At 44.5% G+C, this 23784-nt stretch overlaps 1 long non-coding RNA gene across 1 annotated transcript in view; it reads left to right on the forward strand.

Annotated features, from left to right (window-relative positions):
• Positions 1 to 23242, forward strand: part of LOC131916037 (uncharacterized) — a 71624-nt gene extending 48382 nt beyond the window's left edge. Inside the window, exon 3 of the long non-coding RNA XR_009380495.1 lies at positions 23031 to 23242. This is a non-coding gene — a long non-coding RNA (uncharacterized LOC131916037). The remainder of the gene's footprint in view (positions 1 to 23030) is intronic.
• Positions 23243 to 23784: the final 542 nt, after the last annotated feature.

Consider the following 23784-nt stretch of genomic DNA (forward strand, 5'->3'; position numbering starts at 1 on the left):
GCCTCCTGAGTGCTGGCATTAAAGGTATACGCCACCATACCTGGCAACTGGACGCCACTTTAAGGCTCCAGTTACTTCTGATTTTGAAGTGCTTGATATACACGCAGTTTTCCACACATGGAGTGATGCCTCTGGTCATTCCTGTTACCAGCATGTTAAGGACAAGAATGTCCTGTGCTTTTGGTATCCAGTGTGTAGGACAAGCCCTTTGCTTAGTCATTCCCTGGGAAGAACCAGGCACTCTCGGACTTGCCTTTTCCATCTGTGATGTGGGAGTGGCAAGTCTCACACTGCAGCTCCCTGCGTTTCGAGTGGGCAACTTGATATCAGATGCTTTGAAAAACATAGGATTCACTTCCCTTTTTGCCCGTTTTTTATCTTTCTTCCTGCTTCCCCTCTCTTCCTTATGCCTTCTTTCTTGGCACCTGGCATGTTTCAGCAATAACTTAATTATAGAGGGCATATGTAATGGATGCTTGTCATGCCATTAGAGGATGCTAGGGGCGTAGTGGAGGATATAGGAATGCAAGTCCATAAATATAGGCCCAATGCTTCACAACATCAAGCAGTTACCATGTGAAGACTCTTCTAGGCACTTGTGTTAACTCACTTCATCTTGGTGTGTGGGTGTGGGTGCATATTTGGGGGCTATCAGTCAACCTCAGCTGTCATTTCTTGACTGTCTTTCATCTTGGTATTTTGGGTTGGGTTTTGGGTGTTTGTTTGCTTGTTTTGAGTCAGGGTCTCTCATTGGTCCGAAGTTCACCAAGTAGATGATGGTACTGGCTGACTGTCAAGCCCCAGAAGTCTGATTGTATTCACACTTACCCACACCATGCCTGACATTTCACTGGGTGTTGGGGGTCAAGCCTATGTCTTCATGCATATCCAGCAAGCACTTACTGACTGAGCCCTCTCCCCAGTCTCTCATCTCCTCTTACAACTTATGAGTGGGTACAACACTGAGGAGAATGTCTCTCCCTCTCCTAAGCCAATAGATCCTCAGTGAGGAGTGGGTCATCACAAGTCCCTCCCCACTCCATGATAGAACATTAATGGGCCTAATCGTATGCAGGTCTCAAGTAGATAAGACAGCTGCAGAGCAACTGTCTATCAAGGGCAACAGCTATTCTATGCTTGGAAGACAGCATGCCACAGCTCTAATGTCACAAAGGATAGAAACCTTGTCCTTTGTGGCCCTGTTTGTGTCTTTGGTGCTTAGATGTGTGCTTGTTTACGGTGCCTGAGAATGAATTGCAGTAGGATGGGAGATGGAGGATGATATACCATGCTGCTCCTCTCTTAGAAGCAACTCTAAGACCCGAAGTGACTCTAGATCATTTCTGTGACTCTCTTCCAGAAGTGGCTCTTCCCTCAGGGCACTATTACCCTTCCTTGCAGGGGTATTTGGAATCTGGTTGGTCTGGTCATAAATCAAGGAGAGAAGACTGGCTGACATTTGGTGGTAGGAGATGGTCTTAGTTACTGCTCTAGCACTGCAAAGAGAGCCCATGACCAAGGCAACTCAAAAAAGAAAGTATTTAGTTGGGGGCTTGCTAACAGTTTCAGAGGGTGAGTCCATGACTATTTTAGTAGGGAGCATGGCAGCAAACAGGTGGGCATGATGCTGGCTAAGAGCTTGCTTCTGATCCAAAAGTTGCAGGCAGAGAGAGTGAGTGAGACTGAGCCTGACATGGATTTTTAAAGCCTCAAAACCCACCCTCAGTGACGTACCTCCTCCAACAATGCCACATCTAATACTGCCCAGTTCCATCAACTGGGAACCAATCATTTAAATACATGAGTCTATGGGGGGGGTCATTCTCATTCAAACAACTACAGAGATAAGGAACATAGTTTTCTCATCATGTACGGGACAGTCCTGACTTGCACAACAAGTAAAGGTCCCATCCAGCATGACAGCCAGGCTCCCCAAACTACACTAAGAAATAGTGAATCTTTACAAGGAACAGCCTCCGAGGGCTTCGAGAGAACACTCCACTAGCCCCAGCCTTTTATCAAAGAGTGGGCTTAATGGAGTGTGGTCTTACTCTTCTGTGCACTGCTCTTGGTCACTGGGATGCTTAAACTAAGAGAAAGTTCATTGTCAACTGAGGGAAGCTTTCCTGTCTAGTCAGGATCTTGCATCAGACATCTCTTCTCATATATGAAACTTACTGCTATTTGCATGACAAGTGTCTTAATTGTGGTTTCACTTGAATCTAACAACTCTCCTCTGCAAGGTAATAATGCAACAGGGCAAAAAGTTTTATGTCAGTCTGTCTGTTCATCGGACAAAGCAGACTCAATAAACTCAATGACTCCCCAGGTTATGCAGCAAAAGAGAGAGAGAGAGAGAGAGAGAGAGAGAGAGAGAGAGAGAGAGAGAGAGAGAGAGAGAGAGAATGAATCTGTGTTTCTTGATCAATTTCCTTTCTCCAACTACATCCTCTTCAGTCCCCCGTGGTTTTGTGGATGGAACCATGATTATGATAACGATCACATTAACATAATAATGAGAGTGCCTGTGTGTAAACCATCTCAATTGGTCCTTCTCTCAAGCCTGTGGCATACCTTGGCTGTCACTTTCTCTTTGGAGATGGTGAAACTGATGCTTACAGAGATTCCTGACTCTCCAGGGTTATCATCAAAGAAGAATATGAAGGACTAAAGGTGACCACATCCTGTCCAGGACATCATATCTCAAAGGTGACAGTAAGCCAGGTGTGGTGGTCCAGAGAGTGGTGGGGAAAACATGTTGCCATTTGGCTTGAAGAAAGTGGGGTTCCTCTGTCTGCTCTCAGACCCAAGACCTCAAATTGATTTTTGTGTATGTCTCTGCTTCAACCAAATTGCAGAAGCTTAGTGCTATTGAAGCCATGTTCATACCCCTTGCTTTTCCTCAAGACTAAGGAAGAGAAGGAGGGAACCAACAGAACTGGGGTGGCAAAGAGAAAGAAGCCATGAATCCCCTGAATTTACTTAGTCATAAAGGAGGACAGCAACTTTTGTGTATCGACACCATCGAAGAAAATGTCTGTCCCGCCCCGTAGCAACCGTTAACTGCCAATAGGTCCCTAGGAAGGGAGGGCTGGGGCATCGCTCTTCCCTCTTCCTTTCATGACATTAATCTTGGGTAGGCCTCATGTGGATAATGACAGCTGCTGAGACATCAAGTGGGCAACAGCCAGATGTGGCAATGGTCTGAGGCAGCCGGTTGCTCCTTTTGTTATAAAATTACCCTTTATCCTTCATGGTTATCTTGCCCTAAAGTGAGAACTTCTCCTGATGAGACCTCCGTCCTTCTCAAATAAGGCCTTTCTGAGGATGGGCATTTGCAGGGATTATGGCTGCCTTCCCATTTTTAAGATAAAATTGTAGCTCCCAAGTCTTTTGTTTTTTGGTGGTTAGGGTTCCTCTACATTCTTCTAACATAAAATTGGAGTCCTCTTCACTGCTCTCTACAAATGTCTAGAGGCAGCTCTTAATCATGATCATTTCTCTTCAAGACAAATAGTAACACATTTTCCCAACCATTTCCTGGAGCACCACACCTGGCTTGCTGACACTCGTGTGTGTGTGTGTGTGTGTGTGTGTGTGTGTGTGTGTGTGTGTGAATAATGGAGGGCAAGGGATAGGGGATGAGAGCTTAGGGGAGTAGGAGATTCAAGCTGGAATGGGAACAGAGTGGGAGAGCAAGGAAAGAGATACCATGATAAATGAAGACACCATAGGAATAGGGAGAAGCAAAGTGCTAAGGAGGTTCCCAGGAATCCACAAGGATGATTCCACCATAGACTACTGGCAATAGTCGAGAGGGTGCCTGAGCTGACCTACTCTGGTGATTGGATGGCTGAATACCCTAACTGTCATCATAGAACACTCATCCAGTGACTGGGAAGCAGATGCAGAGATCCACGGCCAGGTCCCAGGCGGAGCTCCAGGAGTCCAATCGATGAGAGAGAGAGAAGGGATTCTATGAGCTAGAGATATCCAGACCATGATTGGAAAAAGTACAGAGACAACTAGCCAAACTAGTGGAAACACGTGAACTGTGGACCAATAGCTGAGGAGCCCCCATGGTACTGGACTAGGCCCTCTGGATAAGTGAGACAGTTGTTTAACTTGAACTATTTAGGGGGCCCCTAGGCAGTGGGATGGGGACTTGTCCCTAGTGCATGAGCTGGCTTTTTGGAGCCTAGTGCCTATGGTGGGACACTTTGTTCAGCCTTGGTGCAGGGAGGAGGGGCCTTGACCTGCCTCAACTGAATCTACCGGACTCTACTGACTCCCCATGGGAGACCTTGCCTTGGAGGAGGTGGGAATGGGGGGTGAGTGGGGGGAAGGCTGGAGGGCGGGAGGAGGGAAGACAGGGGAATCTGTGGTTGGTATGTAAACCGAATAGAAAATCCCTTGACAAAAACAAAAACAAAATAAAACAAAACAATCTCCCCCACACACAAAATCCTGGACAGGATAGGCATATTCTGAAGGAGGCAGACTGAAACTCAGTACAAAAACAAGGGCTGTATACAGGGGAAGGGTGGGCAATGAGGACGATGTGAAGAAACAGAACAGGAACTGATAAATATGAGTCAGAGGGGGGGGTGGGGATACTGTGTGATGGATGGAGCTCACATTCAAGAGGATCATTTTATGGGCAATATATTAGAAGGTTCAAAGAACATTTTCCGTAGTAGTAATGAAATATTTAAATCTATGTGCATGTGTTTAATGACAGCCCGAGGGTGCTCACACCATAGGGTGCCCTGAAGGGAGCCCAAACATCTTTCTGCAGTAGGAGGAATCTGACCACACACTCACGCTTCCAAGAGGCTTTTAAGGATTTTTTTCTGGTCAGTTGTTCATAGGAGTCTACATTGCTTAGTGGGAATGAGTGGAGAGTAAACAGAGCGTTCCTCTGTTCCTCTTCCCCAGACTAGCTTTATTTCTGTTGCTGTGATAAAATACCTTGACCAAAAGCAGCACAGGGGAGAGAGGGTTTGTTTGCCTTACACTTCCAGGTTACAGTCCCTTACGGATGGGAAGTCAAAGCAGGAACTTTAAGCACTACACCCATAGTCAAGAGCAGGGCAGTGAATGTGTCCCATGGTGCCTGCTTCAGGCTGGTTCTCAGCCAGCTTTCTCTGCTTTTCCACAGTCTAGGGCCCAGCTCAGGGGATGATGTCACCCACTACTGAAGACCTGCTTACATGGAGTTCAGGTCCCCGAGAGGATGTGTGGAGTTGGCAGGAGAGGGGAGGAGAAGGAGGTGATGGACACAATCTAAGGGTGAGTGGGGATGGCTGCCAGCACCGTTTGATTGAAAAAAGAATACAACCTCTTTATTCTACAGTTGCACATAGGATTAAACTGGTGAAAAGGGGGCATGTAAGCTAGGGTGTGGACTAAGACCAGGGGTTGAAGAATCTAGCATTGACCTTGACAATAGGCACCACTCATGTGTTAATGAAGGGGCCACAAGTTTCTCTTGCCAGAAATAAGGAGAATGACTCCTTTAGCAAGAAGGAATTTTCTTCAAGCCAGAGAGGGAGTAGGGACCCTTATCCAAATACCTGACCTTGGGGAAAGGACTTCTGCAGACCAGACACTATACTACAATTCAAGAGCAAGCACTGTTCCTCAAGGGGATAAGCACTGAGCTGTTCCCTAATTGTGTCCCTTTGTGTCTTAGTCTTACTGTATGGGCCTGTTCCCCTTGTACGATCCCCAAAGGGAACCGAACCATTCTGATTTCTCTATACTTACTAACTGAACTCTTGCCCTTCATGGTCTCAGGCTCTGGATCTGAACTGTAGGCATTTCATCTTTGGGATCAGGTGTGTCTAGTAAATCTCTCACTTTCCTGTTCTTGGTGTAATTAGGAGGGCACAATGGAATTCCTGGTTCTGAGATGGCAGGGATTTTTTTTTTCCCAAAGAATTATTTTGTTTAGAGAGGCTACCATGTTATTTATTAAGCAGCACTGTTTACTGTGTGAGAGAAGTCACAAGGCACAACAAAACCCACTATTAGAGTTTATTAAGGGAAGGGAATAGAAAAGATGTGTATAGGCCTACGGAATGACCATGCAGGATGAGAGAGAAGAAATAGATAGAACCTACTTTTATAGGTGCCCTTGCCTCCCTGCACATTCGCATATGGGCTTACATAGTAGCTACACCACACATGCACATAGATTACATGATCACACAATGCATGAATTACATAGGACATAAGGTCCTAGGATGACTAAGCATCTTGCCTGGCTATTGGACAGCATATGCACAGTCATGTAGCTGGAGGAGTGGCTAGGAATTCTAACATACCATTGTACACTCTTTCACCTTTACCAAAGCCCACACAAAATTTCTCAAAGGGAAAGGCATTAATACTGAAAAATCATTAAAAATGAAAGTAAAGATGTCCTGAAAAAGTGTGGTCGGTCTGCAATGTCGAAATGCTGGAACTTTGTCAAGCAGCAATTGTGGTGATATTGTGTTCCCCAATTTATTGTGAACCTCAACAAACCTATCTGGGGTCAGAGAACAGAACAGCCACTAGATAGACATAGAGGCCAGAAAATGATGGCACACACACCTTTAATCCTGGTATTCTGGAGGTAGAGATCCATCTGGATCTCTATGAGTTCAAAGCCACACTGGAAACAGCCAGGCATAGTGACACATGCCTTTAATTCCAGGAAGTGATGGCAGGAAGCAGAAAGGTATATAAGGCATGAGGACCAGGAACTAGAACTGGTTAAGCTTTTAGGTTTTTAATAGCAGTTCAGCTGAGATCCATTTGGACGAGGACTCAGAGGCTTCCAGTCTGAGGAAACAGGATCAGCTGAGGAATTGGCAGGGTGAGGTGGCTGTGGCTTGTTCTGCTTCTCTGATCTTCCAGCATTCACCCCAATATCAGGCTCAGGTTTGATTTTATTAATAAGATCTTTTAAGAGTCATGTTACAAGCAATGGTTGCCATGCAGTTCACTAAGCCACAATGGTCTGTGAAAAGTTTCTGCACCCCATAAGCCTCTCCACTGACACATCAATCTAAATCAGACCAAATCAAACTGAATTAGAAAAAGCCCCAGTTTAATGGGTAAAGCACTCCTGGATGATTTTCCAGCCCCCCAGAGATGAGATGGGGAAGAGAGACCGAAAAACCATGTGTCTGTTTTCTGGGGTGCAGTTTAAATACCCTATGGGAGTGGTTTTGAGCATCTCTGGGGTGGAGCAGTGTTTGGCAGGCTTGAGACAGGGCAGGGTTTGGGAAGAGAGATATGGGGGAGGGGAGTTGAGGTGGAGCTTCTACCAGAACATTCCAGACTCTTTGGGTACATGGGTGCCAGGGGCTGAGGTGGAGCTTCCACCGGAACAGTCTGGGTCTTACTACATCCACCTCTCACAGACACTCTCACAGGCCAACCTGACCTAGACAATCCCTCACTTGAGACTTTCTTCTCAAGTGATTCTAGGTTGTGTCAAATTGACAGTTGAACGTAGGCAGCACAGAGTTGAGCCAACACAGCATATCTCCCTCCTCCTCAGCTTTAGAGTCTGCTCCCTACAGGGAGTGTTGTGTTGTGCAGTGTTGGATGAGGAGGCAAATCCCAATTGCCTCTTCATAAAAGACCCAATATTTAAACAGTCACCAATTGGTTTAAGATTGTTTCAGCAGAATAAAGTTAAATTTTACCTCCCAGGCATGTTTATGTCCTCCCACGGTGCGGTTAAGAGAAGCACTTTGGAATCTGTTGGAGTTAGTTTAAGTTGGCCTAACCACGTAAGCCAGGCTCTTAGCTTTCTAGAAAGTTCTCCTCCTACATTAAGTGGGGCCAATTTGACCTCTGCTTTGGTTCTGGGATAGAATGTGAGAGGACCTACATGATTCTTGTAGCTTGGAAGGGTGATCTATCATTCTAGTTTGTCTATGACTATCTTAGAGTCGATACTAAAAAAATGCAACATCCGTGACATAGATGTTACACCCATGAAGTCACAGTAGGCATGGTTGTCTGTACAAGATAAGCCAGTTAGAAATTCCAGGATGGAGTGGGTAAGGAGTTCCTTAGGCCCTGCCCCTAGCTGAAGAGATGTTGGCAGTTGGTGGCTGCTGGGGAGAGAGAGTAGTTTTTCTTTGAGGGCATGACCTCCAGTAGATGGCCTATGCCTCAGTGGATGAATCCATACCCATGTGCAGATGGGCAGTACTAATTAGACTCAGTAGGTTAAACAAACAAACAAACAAATAAATAAATAACATATAGAATTGGTAGGGAGATGTGGTGTGAGATCCTGAGGAGGTTGGGAGTGAGGAGTAGATATTGTCTTAGTTAGGATTTCTATTTCTGTGAAGAGACACCATGAGCACAGCAACTCTTATAAAGGAAAATATTTAATTGGGGTGGTTTGCTTACAGGTCAGAGATTTATTCCATTGTCTTCACATCAGTAAGCATGGCAGCATGCAGATAGACTTGGTGCTAGAGCTGAGAGTCCTTACATCTTGACCCAAAGGCAACAGGAAGTGACCTGAGACTCTGGGAGTGTCTTGAGCATATATGAGACCTCAAAGCCTGACTCTGATACACTTCCTCCAACAACGCTATACCTACTCCAACAAGATCATACCTCCAATAGTGCCACTCCCTTTGGGGATCATTTTCTTTCAAACCCCACATTTTAATTCCTGACCCCCAAAAGCTTATAGCCATATTATAATGCAAAAATGCATCCAGTCCAACACCAAAAATCCCACAGTCTATAACAGTTTCAAACTTATTTAAAAGTCTAAAGTTCAAATTCTCTTCTGAGACTCATTCAGTCTCTTAACTGTAATCTCCTATAAAATAAAAATCAGAAAGCAGATCACATACTTCCAACATACATTGGCATAGGATATATATTACTATTCCAAAATAAAGGGAAGAGAGTATAGCAAGGAAATACTGGACCAAAACAAGACCAAAAACCAGCTGGACAAACTCCAAACTCTGCATCTCCATGTCTGATGTCAAAACGCTCTTTAGATCTCCAACTCCTGTCAGCTTTGTTGATTTTTGTTGATTGCAACATACTTCTTTCTCTTGGGCTGGTTCCACTCCCTGTTAGCAGCTTTCCTCCGCAGGCATCCCACAGCTTTGGAATCTCCAACATCTTAGGGTCTCCAAGGAAATCCAGGCTTTAACTTCACAGTTTCACACAATGGCCTCTCTAGGCCTCAATTCAGAGACACTCAATTCACTGACACATACATGCCTGGCCTCAGTGGCTTTCCTTAATTGTGTGGGGAGATTCCATAATGCCTTTCTTCTATACTTGACTCTAAAGCCAGAACCACGAGGTCCAACCTGCCAAGTTCTGCTGCTTGCTGGGGTTGGAACATATCCCCCTTGTTCAATAACATCTTCACCAGCTTTGTGCTTTCTATGATTATCTCCACTGCCTAAACTTGGCTGTCCTTGAACTTCTCCGTGGACCAGGCTGGCCTCAAGCTCAGGGATCCACCAGTCTCTGTCTTCTGAGTGCCTGGATTAAAGGCATGCAACACCACACTCGGCTCTAAGCTTTTTTTAAAATTCCTTTTCACAAGTTGGAAACTTAGCTGGGTGGGATCGTGCCCTGAGGTCACCAGTCCCTTTATTACATTTCTTTATTTGTTTATCTTCTTGAACACAGGATTTAACTCCATTCCATTTCCTGGTGCTCCTTTTTCTCTCAAATTTTACATTTTCTTGCTCCTTTTCTTTATAAATCTGTATAAGAGTGACCAGTAATAATTACACAACAGAATCAATACTAGGCTTTTTTGAGATTTCCTCTGCCAATGGAATTAATCCAAATCTCTTCACTTTTGCCTCAGGCAGACTCTTTGGATAAGGGCAAAAAGCAGTCACTTTCTTCATCGAAATATTTAAAGAATGATCTCTAGGCAGCATATCAAAATTCGTCTCCTCTGAAACCTCTTGAGTCAGTCCCCCACGGTTCAAGTCACTCTTAGCATCATTGTCTTCCATGCTCCTGTAGGTATGGCCAGTAAGCAGCGCTTTAAGCATTCCACTGCTTTCCTAACCCGAACTCCCAAAGTCCAAATTCCTCTAAACAAAAGCATGATCAGACCTATCACAGCAATAGTCCAGTCCCTGGTATCAACTTCTGTTTTAGTTAGGATTTCTATTGCTCTGAAGAGACACCATGATCACAGCAATGCTTATAAAGGAAAATATTTAATTGGGGTGGCAGCTTACAGTTTCAGAGGTTTAGTCCATATGGTCATGCCAGGAAGCAAGGCAGCATATAGGCAGACATGGTGTTGGAGCTGAGAGTCCTTACATCTTGATCCAAAGGCAACAAGAAGTGAACTGAGACTCTGGGTATGGCTTGAGCATATATGAGACCTCAATGTCTGACTCTGATACACTTCCTCCAACAAGATCACACCTACTCCAACAAGACCACACTTACTTCAACAAAGTCACACCTCCAAAAGCGCAACTCCCTTTGGGGGCCATTTTTTTTCAAACCACCACAGACACGTTAAAAATATATTGTGTACATGTATGAAATTTTCAAAGAATAAATAAAAAATATTGTTTTAAAAGACATGAAAGTAGAAGAGAAACTAATTGGGATGAGGAAGGGATCAATGTGAGTGGGAGAGGGACAAAAGAAAAATGAATCCCACATCTTAGAATACTCCTGAGCACTGAACTGTTAGAGCCTTGGGCAGTCACAGATCATGTCCACATGTAACACACATGTGACTAAGAACAACAGCAGCACACTGGCCTTGTGCTAACATGTCCAGAGACCTACTAGGCCTGGCTGTCCCTCTCTGACCTCTTTCTCTTCTATCACTAACAAGAAATTCTGGTATATCTGTAGTTCTGATCTATTGCATCATCTTATCCTGGGGGGTCTCAAGATTTTTTGTCTTGGTGGTTAGATCTGTTTGATACCTAACTTTGGCTCTAGCTCAATCTTCTCTGGCCTCAGTTTCCTCATTTATTGAAGGGAATAATTGACTCAGTCATAAAGATCAAATGAGACCATTGGTGTTTGTGTGCAAGTGAACTGAAGAACTCATCATTAAATAACAAATAACATCCTAAATTAGCTGTGAAGTCGAGGGAAGAAGCAGCCTCGGTATTTCTGAGGCTGAGCACAGTTTCAGGGTTTTACATGTCCTTCTTTGACAAATGAATGAATGGATGAATGAATGAATGCATGCATGGGTGGATGAGTGACTGAGCCAATGAATGAACCAGTTGCTAGGTTGTCAGGTGCATGCAGAGGAGAGGAGGGGATTGGATCTCTGAAGCCAGAGGCAATGGCTCCTTCCTTGACCAAGAACAAGTGAGCCTCTCCACAGCCTGCCTTGTCACAGCAGAGGCAAAGATGGAGTGTACAGAGGGTTAACACTGGATTAATGGGCCATGAACGTTTTATTTCTCTGCTGGCTGAACACAGTAAATATCAGTTGTAATGTAGTACTCTTTCTCTTTGGGAGAAAAGTAAGAGACACAAAGAAGAGGAAACTGACCTGTTAGCATTGAAAGAGAAGAATGTGGGAGAGAGAGTGAGTGGTGTACACACACATTCACAAACACATGTGTACATATATACAAACATACATGTACTCACATATATACACTATATATGTGTACATCCATATACACATATACACATGTGCATGCACAAATATACACATGTACACACACACACATGTACATACACAGTGGCACTTCCTTTGACATGGTGTTTACATGGTAGATAGTTTCAATTTTTTCTGAATGATAGATACCATCAAAGAAGAGTCTACCTGAAAGCACAGGAGCTGTCCCCTGGCAGCCATATGTGTGCACACGCATATTAAGCTTGCCTTGTAGTAGCATGCAGATCAGACCCACTTGGGAGTTGCTGTGGACTGAGTAGGGAAGAGGTTCTATTGTTGTAAAAGTTTTCAGTTTATTTGTTGGAGGTAGCTTGCTTGGATCAAAGGTGCTTTGAGAAAGTCTTAAACACATTGAAAATAGTGATGGTTAATATTGATTCTCAACTTGGCAGGCTCTGAAGTTGCCAAGAAGACAAACCTCTGGGCATGTCTATGAGAGAGTTTTAGCCAGGGTAGATTGAGTTGGGAAGGTCTAGCCTAAGTATGGGCATCACTAGTCTGCTGTGGGATGGTCTGTATGTCAAGTGTGTTGCTGATGATCAATAAACAAATCACTGATTGGCCAGTGGCCAGGCAGGAAGTATAGGCAGGACAAGGAGGAGAATAAAGCTGGGAAGTGGAAGGCTGAGTTAGAGAGACACTGCCAGCTGCCATGATGAGAAACAGCATGTGAAGATGCCGGTAAGCCACGAGCCATGTGGCAAGGTATAGATTAATGGAAATGGATTAATTTAAGCTGTAAGAACAGTTAGCAAGAAGCCTGCCATGGCCATACAGTTTGTAACCAATGTAAGTCTCTGTGTTTACTTGGTCGGGTCTGAGCGGCTGTGGGACTGGCAGGTGAGAGAGATTTGCCCTGACTGTGGGCCAGGCAGGAAAACTCTAGCTACACTAGTCCATGGCCTGTGGTCACTGACTGAATGAAAAAGGAGAGAGTGAGGCGAGCATTGTGTTTCATGACAGTGGGCACAATATGACCAGGTGCCTCATCCCTAGCCACCTTAACTTCTCTGACATGATGATGGACTGTGTCACCCCAAACTAGGAGCCCAAATAAATTCAGTCTCCCTCAAGTTGCTTATTGTTGATTATTTGGTCACAGCAATGAAAAACTTAACTAATATATCCAAGCATCATAGAACTCATTAAAAAACATCAAAATTTCCGGTATCCTTGGACTCATAGGGTGGCCCAGAATCCCCAGCAGGGATTCAGTTGTGTTGTCCTTTTTTTCATTATTAATTTATTTAGTAGGTGGTTTGAAAGAAAATGGCCCTCAAAGGGAGTGGCACTATTAGGAGGTGTGACCTTGTTGAAGGAAGTGAGTCACTGTGGAGGTCTCCTTTGTTTAAGCTTCACTCAATGTGACACTCAGACCACTTCCTGTTGCCTGTAAGCTAAGATGTAGGACACTTGCCTACTTCTCCAGCACCATGTCTATCTGCATATCACCATGTCACACCATGATGATAATGGACTAAATCTCTGAACTATAAGCAAACCTCCCAAATTAAATGTTTTTTCCTTTATAAGAGTTGTTGTGGTCATGGTATCTCTTTCCAGCAATAGAAACCCTAACTAAGACAGTGGGTATGTGGTTGTGTGTTTTTTTTTTTGTGTGTGTGTATGTGATGTATGTGTGTACTGATACATACACAGAGAAACCAGAGGAGGATGTCAAGTACCCTGTCCAGCTTTTATGTGGATGCTGAGATCTGAACTCAGGACCTCAAGTTTTTACAACAAGCTCTCTTACAGATCTGTGTTCAGCCCCTTGCTATTTTTGTGTGTGAAAGTCTCTTCAGCTGCCTATGGCCCCTCCTCTCCATCCCACATTCTCTTGGCCTTTGGGTTTGTCTTTTATTCTAGGACAGATAAGGCTGAGATAGTTCTTTTGGATTCCAGAAAGGGATCTTCAGGGAACTCTGAGGTCAACTATCCCCCAAAATTGCTTTCAAAGCGAACTTCATGTGAAGCCCAGTAGATAAAGGACATAGAGAGAACTTGCTTTGTTTTAAAGGGGCCCAGGACTTCAGTGGCTCTGTAGTTATAGTAACCTACTCCAGCATTGCTTCAGTGGCCCTAAAGACACCTCTGGGGGAAGTTCCTGAACTATATGGGCAAGTTCAAAGTTTCTGTGTATCAGTGAGAAGTTCTTCAGGGACATGAGAAAGAAACCCAGCTCAAGCTAGCTCTGATGAAGAAGTGATTGACAGGCTCCTGTGACACTGGGTATGGCCTGCAATGGGACTGCATCTAGACACCTGAATGACTCTGTCAGCAGTCTGCAATCACCTCTGCCTTCTGAGTGTATTTCAGTCTCAAGAGGATCTTTCTTGAGTAGGAGACAGACAGCCATCAGTGAGCTCAGGCTTACACCATCTCTATGGTGGGTGGGGCAATTGGGCATGAAGACATCTTCTTCATGGTTCCACCAAAGCCCTGAGATTGACTTCACTGGACCTTTTTGTGGGAATGACTAACCTGGAGTCCATTATTCTGTTACGGATAAAGGAGCCCGCTCATTGGTCAGTGTCTGACAATGATTCCCAGGACTCAGAAGCACACGGACTGGATGGTCCCTTGGGGAGACATTACAGAGAAGGAGGTGGGACACAGACAGTTGCACAGAGGAACAGACCTTGCACACGGCACAGCTGACACACAAATCCAGAGCTTCCACCTCCTTCTGGGGCCTCTCCCCTTTAGTCCTGGTACTACTTCTTTTTATCTCCTTTTCTATGATCCTGTCTGATGTATTGTGGGTAATGGTAATTGTAGCTGACAATAAATCAATCTCAGAAGTGTATAATTTTGGTGATGAAAGGGTCCTAAACGGGTTTATCATTCAAATGAGGAAATAGGCCAAGAGAGACCCAGGCATCCAAGGTCAGCTGACAAGTTACATCACACTCTGGAACTGGCCTTAAATCTCTGATCTCATTTGACAGTGGCTGAGATCTTCTGACAGGCTGGACTTGGGTGGCATTCTTTCAAACGTTTCCTCATCTGTGAGATCATCTTATCCCTGAAGGAGCCCAAGAATAGGAGGTTGAAAAATATTTAGCCATGTCTAGAAACAAGGGCCAAGTCAGAAAGGGTAAGATATCTGCCCAGCCAGTGTTCTGCACCATGTGGGCCAGAGCCTGAGCTAGAATTCATCCACCAGGCTCTACACTCTTTCTCCATATTAAATTTGAATTAAATGATGGATTTATGGCCCAAGATCTTCTTTACAAGGAAGGATTGTGTGCAGGTTGATACGGTAGTCAGTGGCTAGGTTTGTAAATCTGAGACACATATTGTATTTGTCCCATGTCAGAGACAAGTGCAGCGACAATAGAGCCTTGTTTCAAAATATAAGTGGCAAATTTCAGAGAAGATGTGTAAATATGGAAGATAAGTGAAATTTGGAGCTTTATATAGGGGAGATCTTATAGAATAAAACGGAGAAAAACTCTTTTGCCTGCTCCTCCTCCTCCTCTTTTCCATCTTTCTCCTTCCTCTCCCATTCTACTGTTCTTCTTCTTCTCCTCCTCATCTTCTTTATTTCTATCTTATATTCCCATCCCTCCCTCTACTCTCTTACTCTCTTTCCCGTTTTTTGAGACAGGCTCTCACAGTGTCGTCTAGGCTTCCCTCAACCTTGTGATATTGTGGTCCTCCTGCCTCAGTCTACCGTATCCTGGGTTTGTAGGCACACACCACCTTGGTAGCTAATTCTTTTATTAATAGATGGAGACACTGGAGCTCCAAATGTTTCTATAATTTGCCTCTGATCCTGCTGCAGGTTGGGGACAGAGACAAGGTAAGAATGAAAATCTCCCGCCCCCCATGGCACTGAGGATGGGAAGGTGGTGTGCTGGAACACGTGCCGTTTGTTGGTCGTCTGTTTCATGGTGCTGTGAGGACACGTGGTGTACCAGCTTCTGGAGGAACTGAAAGGAGCTTGGATGTCACCCAGATGTGGAAAGAGGTGGTGTTGACCCTGAGTAACTCTGCTGCTCCAGTCTTCCTGAGGGCATCTGAAGGCAGCCCTGTTGAACTCTTCAGATCTTGGTTATTTCCCTCCTTAACAAAGTGTCTGGGCTCTTGATAGGCAAGGGAGTCCAGCCACAACTTCGTGGGACTGTTTTGCTTTAGGGTGCATATTTTCCACATATGAAAATGGTATGAGTTGTGTTGTTTTTGCCATCTCCTGTGTTGCAGGCTGGCCTTGAACTCCTGATCCTCCTGCCTCTACCTCCCAAGTACTCAAATGACAGGCATGTGCACACCTGACTTCATTTTCAGCTCCTTAAGTAACCAATGGATTTTAATTTAAAGCTTCAATTAAATTTTATCCCAAAACTTATTTAAATACAAAGACTTATAAAAACATTTTATGAATAATAATGCAGATTATGGCAAGAGCACATGGATGAGACAACAAGGAATGAATGAAATGGAAGAATTAATGCTTCAAGGACCTGTCTGTCACTGTCCCTCAGGATGTGTGGAACTGTCCCTCCTCGACTTCAGAAGAATATTGATTAGACTCCCTCCACCCAAATTAGCCCTGTGACCTTGAGCTGGATGCAGCCTAGCTCTGAGTCTCAAAGACTCAAGAAATTAAGGAAAGGAAATAAAATACTTCTTTTGCAAAGTTGCCGTGAAGGTGAAGGAGTAGAAATGACCGGTACCAGGTACCTGTGAGCCGTGTGTGTGTGTGTGTGTGTGTGTGTGTGTGTGTGTACACATGAATGTGAGTGAAAGGACATGTGTGTGGAAACCAGAGGACAACCTTGAGTGTTGTCCTCAAGAATGCTGTCCACCTTTGCTTTTTGAGACAGGGTCTGTCACCGAATCTCACTTCGCCATTAGGCTAGGCTGGCTGACCACTGAGCCCCAGGGACCCACCTGCCTCTCCCTCCGCAGTGGGAGTGCCGCCATGCCGCTGACTGTTTATGTTGGTTCCGGGGATTGAACTCGGGTTCCCCAGCTTACAGAGCAAGCACTTCACTAACTGAGGCTTCTCCCAGCTCCACAAATGCTCTTTGGATAATTATGACCACAGGAAGAAAATGACAGGAAAGATGGCACACACATAAAAAAGTCTCAATGGAAGTCTCCCATTTTAGTGTTGCCTGTGCTGGCCAGGTAGTCATCACAGCTGGCTAAGTGCATCCTTGCTCTGAGACATTTGCTTTCACTTAGGGAAAAGGTAAGCTGTAATCCTCGGGGCTACTTTATTACCAGAGGAGAGATGGCATGTTTGCTTGATGGAAAAGCAGCCTTCAGGGCATGCTGGCAGGAGGATTCATTTGTTATTCCTGCGTAGGAGGCCTTGGCTTCTGGGTTGTTAAAGACCAAACAAAAACATCCCTTAAAAAATAAACTGTCGTCTGGGGAAGCTTGAGATGTAACCCTAAGGTTCAGCCCTAAGAGGAAATCTCCATTAAGCTTTCTAGGGCTCACCCTAGTGGGCTGCAGTACACTGACTGGATTCTTCAGTGTTGCTGTGGAGATGCTGTTTGTCTTGATTTGGGAGTTTCTTGGCTCTCACTTCAGGTTTGCACTGGAGGCAGGTGTCCCCCCCTCCCACCCGCAGAGCTGGTTCACAGTGACTGGCTGAACCCCAACCATGCAGAAGAGGGGTTGTTATTCTTGTCATTGCACAGTGAGGTCCTGCGGTAGGCCGAAAGGACAGCAGAGAAAGACATTTTTCTTAGTATAAGCTCGACAGCAGTGAAATACCCAGCTTTCTGAGGTACTAGCTGCCCTTCCACCCTGAGAATACTCGGTGAAGAGGTGACTCTGTTTCGAGAGAGTAAGGGGTGGGCTTGGGGGCCTTAGACATCAAGTGGAAGTAGGCTTTCACTAATTGAATTCATTCTCTTATCCTTTCATTCAGCTGTTAACACAAAAACATAACTCTTACCTCAAAGACACTAAGAGTTAGGGTAATTTATTTATTTATTTTGTTGTGGTTGTTGTTTTTCCAAATACAAGTGACAATGGCCCAGGAACGCAGTCTTAGGAGCCCTAATTTCTATGTTCCAAGGTAGTAACAGTTTGATAAGGTTTTTACAGTAACAGAACAAGGGAAGTTGTTGAAGGCATTAAACTCCCCCACCCTCACAACTAAATTTGGGTTCCAGTTCTCTGATAAGGACAAACAAGTGTCTCTCCCAACAAAGGGCCGTTTATCCACAATGCCCTTACATTCAGGGTTGAGGGCGAGAACAAACACTGAGGGTCTAAGTCAGCCTCACAGTGTCTCAAGGACAAATCCAGCAGCCCCCTTCTGAGTCACATCTGGGCTTGCCCAAGCTGCGCAAGTATGCCCCCAAATGACAAAAATTAAACCTCAGCGAATTAAAAATATACAAGTGTTAACTGCTGCTTGCTTAACCAATCATATTTGAGATAACCTCACTGTCCCTAAAACTCCCCTTAGCTACAGTTAAAAGGAGCCTACACACTCCTCTTGGGGTCATCGCCATTTTGTACAGGTGAACGACCCCACCTGTATGCTGGAATATTAATAAACGCTCTTTGCTCTTACATACTATTTGAATCTGGGGTCTTCCTTCAGTGTTTCCTTGGACTCTACAGTTGTAAATCAAGGCACTTTTCAAATACAACAGCAAAAGATATCTGGTAGGAGGGCTACAGCAAAGCAGAGAAGTCTCAGCTATAGGCATCAGATGCTCTCTAAAACATTACTAGACTCCTGGTTGGTGGAAACTAGAGATTTTAATTGCTGTTGTTGTTGATTTTATTTTTACATTCCAAAGGATTTACCTATTGGTCACAAAGATGTTAGGTCACATACAGAAGAGGATCATGCATAGCTATTAAGGAAGGCTTAACATGCCCAATGGTAATTTGGCTCTACACTTGCAGCATTCCAATCTCTCCACATCCTTGAAGTTCTAATCTGTAAATCAGTCTTGCAGATGGTCCAGTGGAAGCTGCAGTTATTTACAGAAACTTTTGTTCACATCTGTTCCCTTGAGCGTTAATACTGTGTCTGACCCAGACTGTGACTATGAAGACAGAGGCTAGAGGGCCATTCTCAAGGGTTCACATTTGTCCCTTGTGTGAGCTGCAGTGGATCTGAAGACATTTGATGACATAGCCCTCATAGACAAAAGGCTTATTGTGTTCAAGATGAAGTTGCCCGGTTCCTTTCCTGTATTATTGTGTATTTGGCATAGACCTACTGTAAAGAAGGGTGGCACCATTCCACAGGCTGGTGTCTTGAACTGGATGACCCTTGTTTGGTTTATAATCTATTGTCCCACAGCTGGAAGTATGTACTTAAGCAGTCGGTATAATGGCCTTCTGGAAAGGTACTTCTTCTCAGTTATAGATGCTGGCTTCTTGAGTCCCCAGATGGTGAGAAGAAAGAAAGAAAGCTCTCTCCAGTCTTTTCTGAAGGGCACTAATTCCATTCTGGGTGATTCCACCCTCAAACCCCACTAACTCTTAAACCTCCTTCAAATAAAGTCATATTATGAATTTGAGTCACATATGAATTTAGGATAGATACAAATATTCAATGCATTGAGTATGGCAGGCACATGTATCTGGCTTTATGGTATAAAGCACTGCCCTCTTGCTTTAAAAACAAATTACTCAATTTTCATCCTTCCAAGAACTCTATATAACTGACTGTTGTTCCATGTTGTGTCTTTTTAAAAGACATGCTGCAGTCTTGACCTTTGGTCTTGGAAAGAAGGTCTTTATAGAGATGCTGAAATGAAGTTTTACTAGAATGGAGTGGCCCATCAATCAACAGCTGTCCTACAAAGAAAGAGAAATCTGGTGATGAGTAAATAGAGGGAAGGCCATGTGAAGATTGGTGAAAGTTGTGGATCCTTGTGTAATCAAAGGGATGCCAGCAACTGCCAGTGATGACAAAGACTGAGAAAAGGCAAGAAAGGACCCTTCCCAAGAGCCTTTGCAGGAGGAAGCACATCCCTGCTCATACCTTATGTCTGGACTTGTAGTTTCCAGAACTTTAAGAGAACTAATCTGTGTGTCTTAGACCAGAATGTTTGTGATCATTTGGTATGTTTAACCCAGCACACAGGTATATGCCACCTGCCACCTCCTCCTGTACTGTTCCTGTTTTTTTCTTGTTTCTTTTGGGAGCAAGTGCCTCTCTAGGAGGTATGATGCTGGTTAGTTTTATTTGTTTTGTCAACTTGGCTCAAATTAATTTCACTGAAGAAGAGGGAATCTCAGTTGAGGAAAAGCCTCCATCAGATTGGCCCAGTGGGCAAGTCTGTGGGAGCATTTTCTTGATTAATGATAGGTGTGGGAGGGCCAAGCTTGCTGTGGGCAGTGCCACCCCTGGGCATGTCGTCCTGGAAGGTATAATAAAGATAGGGGAACACAAGCCTAAAAGTAAGCCAGTAAGAAACATTCATCCATAGCTGCTGCTTCAGTTCCTGCCTCTGGGTTCCTGCTTTGAGTTTCTGCCCTGACTTCCCTTAAGGTGGACTGTGGTATAGATGCATAAAACAATCCTTTCTCCTCCACTTGCTTTGGACAAGGTATTTATCACAGCAATAGAATAAAGAAAATGAGGACATGGATTTAGTAGAAGACTGTTAGAGCTTTAATTTGAATGTGCCTTTTTGTTTGTTTGTTTGTTGTTTTCTGCCTGATTTTAGCATCTTGTCTGACCTGGAACTGACTACTTAATCTTGGCTGGTCTTGAAGCTTCTGTGCTCTGCGGGACTTTGCTTACCAAGTGCTGGGATTACAGGTGTGATCCGAGTCTAGATTTGCCTGTTTCTCATGGCTAATGACACTGCACGCATTTTGTTGCTTTTTTTGTTGCTGCTGTTGTATCCACGCTTTCCTTGGTGATGTATCTGTTCAGGTTTGTTGTTCACCACTGTCAATGTTTGAGTTTATTTTTGTTGGAATTTGAACACTGTATACTCTGGATACTCCCTCATCAGACTTGATTTATACAAATATTTCCTGTAGTCTGTGGTTTCTGTTTTCAGTCTCCCAACCCTCTCGTAGAGAAAATTTAAATATTAATAGCATGATTGATTAACTTTTTCTTCTATGAATCGCTCATTCTGTGTTGTATCTAAGACTCCTTTGCCTTGTTCAAGACACGCTGACTTCCAGAAGACTTTTACATTTGTTGGTGGTTTGTGGGTTGTCTTCTGAAGAAATCAGAAGCTAACATCCTGCCCTCCCTGTAGTCCAGCACTTCTAGTGTGCTTTTCACAGAATCATGGTTTTGATGTCTCCCTGATAAAAAGTGAACAACTTCTGCTATTGATCTTGCTTGTCTGCTGCCAATTAAGCCTTCGATTTATGTGCATTTAAATAACATTTGTATTTTACCTTCATTTTAAAGCATGCCTTCATTGGCTGTGGAACTGTGGATGAGCAGTGTTCCTGTCGTTGGCACTGGGTGCCACTCCCTAGGCTGCTGCATCTGTTTTCCCTGGCAGGGAAGCAGCCACAATCATTTGGTGCCCCCTGTTTGCCTTGCACACACTCTCCCTGGCTGCTTTTAAGATGTTTTTTCTTGATGTGAGCAGTTTGACTCTGATGCACGCTTTTCTTTATGTTTATGCTATGTGGGAGCTCTGCTGTGATTTTTGTATCTCTGAAATGACCTATTCACCACCTTTGGAACATTGCCAGTCACCTTTTCCCATTATGTTCTCCCCATTGTTTTCCTCTCATCTCCTTACAAGGTGCCCAGTTCAAAGGTGCTGGGCCTCCTAGTTCCCCTGGATCAGTCAAGTGCAGGAGTGCTTGATCACCCTGGGGCATTGAGATGCTGGGGTGCTTGATCCCCACAGATTCTGCATATTTTTCCCAGCATGCTTCTCGCTTTCTTCTGACATGATCATTTCTCTTCATCTCCTTCAAGTCTGTTATTCTTTGTGCATATGGTTACCATAAATTCTATCTAATTAATCTTACATACCTCATATGATGGGCATCCTGCTGGAGTTGCTCTTGGCTCTTTTTGTAGATTTTTCTGTAGACCCCCCCCCCCCTTCTTTCTTCACAAAGAGTCTTTCTGACTCCTCCTCTTCATATTTTTGAATACAGAGATGGGAGCAGCTTTGGAGTTCTTGTTTACTGATGACACTGGGGACATTGTGGGGTCTCCTCACCTTCTTCCTCTGACTTTTGTAGTGTTGGTATCATGGATGTCATGCTCTAGATGCTTTCTGGGTTGACTTCTCCTTCCTCCAGGGTTTGCTCTACAGGCAGCTAAGTTGTTGATTGTTCATGTTCCCTGTGGGAAGAGTAGATTCCTATTACTGTCAAGATGGGTTTTGCATTTAGTCCTGAGAAGAATGCCTTGGTCCTGATGAAGCTCCTCTTGAGGTGTAGCCAAGCCTTTGACATTGTCACATAATGTCACCTACAAAGTTCATGCTTGGTAAATATGTCATTGAGTTATTTTTTAAAGAATCTCACAGAGGGAGGGACCTGGAAGGCGGGGATGGGGATAGGAATAGGAGGGATCAGGTGGAAGGAGGATGGAGGAAGAGAGTACTGGGAGAGACAACTGGAATCTGGGGCCATCTCTGGGATGACCTAGAAACTAGAGCAATGAAAGCTCCCAGGAATATATGAGGGGGATCCTAGCTAAGACTCCTAGCAATAAGGGATATGGAGCTTGAACCAGCCATCTTCTGTAACCAATCATCTCCTGTAACCAGGCAAAACTTCTGGTGGAGGGTCTGGGACACCAGCCTAGCCACAATCCCTTCGATCTTCAATTTGTCCTGCCTACAAGATATGCTGGGGTAAAGATGACACAGAAATTGTGGGAGTGACCAACTGATGACTGACACAGCTGGAGACCCATTCCCTGAGAGGGAGCTCCCCACTGAGGGCCAGGACCTAGAAGTGGAATACCCCAGAGACCTAAGATAGAACCAAACATGAATGGCAGAAAAAAGGCAATGAAGTGACTCCTAATGATATGCTGCTACACTCATAGATTGGTGCCTAGCCCAACTGTCATCAGAGAGGCTTCACCCAGCAACTGATGGAAACACATGAAGAGACCCACAGTCAAACATTAGGCAGAGCTTGGAGAATGCTGCAGAAGAGGGAGAGGAAGGACTGTAGGTCCCAGTAGTGTCAAGGGCACCACAAGAAAACCCACAGAACCAGCTAACCTGGCCTCATAGGGACTCACAGAGACTGACCTGACAACCACGTAGCCTTTATGGGACTGATCCAGGCCCTCTGCATATATGTTACAGTTGTGTTACTTGGTCTTCATGTGGGACTCCTAGCAGTGAGAGTGGGGAATGTCTCTGACTCTGTTGTCTGATTTTGAGACCTATTCCTCCTGCAGGATTGCTTCATCCAACCTTGGAGGAGGAGGTGCCTGGTCTCACTGCTGCTTGATATACCATGGCTGGCTGATATCCACGGGATGCCCATCTGTATCTGAGGAGAAATAGTGGAGGAGGAGTGGATGTGATGAGGAGGGGGGAAGGAAGGGGAGGCCTGGGAAGAAAGGATGGAGGGGAAGCTTTAGTTAGGATGTAAAAACAAGAAAAAAAATAATTTGGTAGCTATTAGGTAATAAAGTAATGAAAATGGGGGAAAAGAATCTCGCAGTGTTTCATATAAGTTTATGATTTTGTGTTGGGTTACTTTCATAGGTCTATCCTTGGCTACATACAACCCATGGGCCATAGGCTGGATGTACCTGAAGTTGCAACATGATCTTCTGGAGTAATAACGTCATGTTAATAATGACTCTCAAGCTTTCCAGTATGGTGGATGTCTTATTTAGGGTTTCTATTTCTGTGAAGAGATACCATGACCATGACGACTCTTATAAAGGAAAACTTTTAATTGGGGCTGGCTTACAGTTTCCGAGGTCTAGTCCATTATCCTCATGGTGGGAAGCATGGCGATATGCAGGCAGACATGGTGCTGGAGAATGAGCTGAGAGTTCTATAACTGGATTGGCAGGCAGCAGGAAGTGAACTGTTACACTAGGCCTGACTTGAGCATTCTGAGACCTCAAAGCTTACTCTTAGTGACACACCTTCTCCAACAAAGCCACACCTGCTCCAACAAGACCACATCTCTTAATA

Source organism: Peromyscus eremicus, chromosome 8a (genome assembly GCF_949786415.1).
Source record: "Peromyscus eremicus chromosome 8a, PerEre_H2_v1, whole genome shotgun sequence".
NCBI lineage: Eukaryota > Metazoa > Chordata > Mammalia > Rodentia > Cricetidae > Peromyscus > Peromyscus eremicus.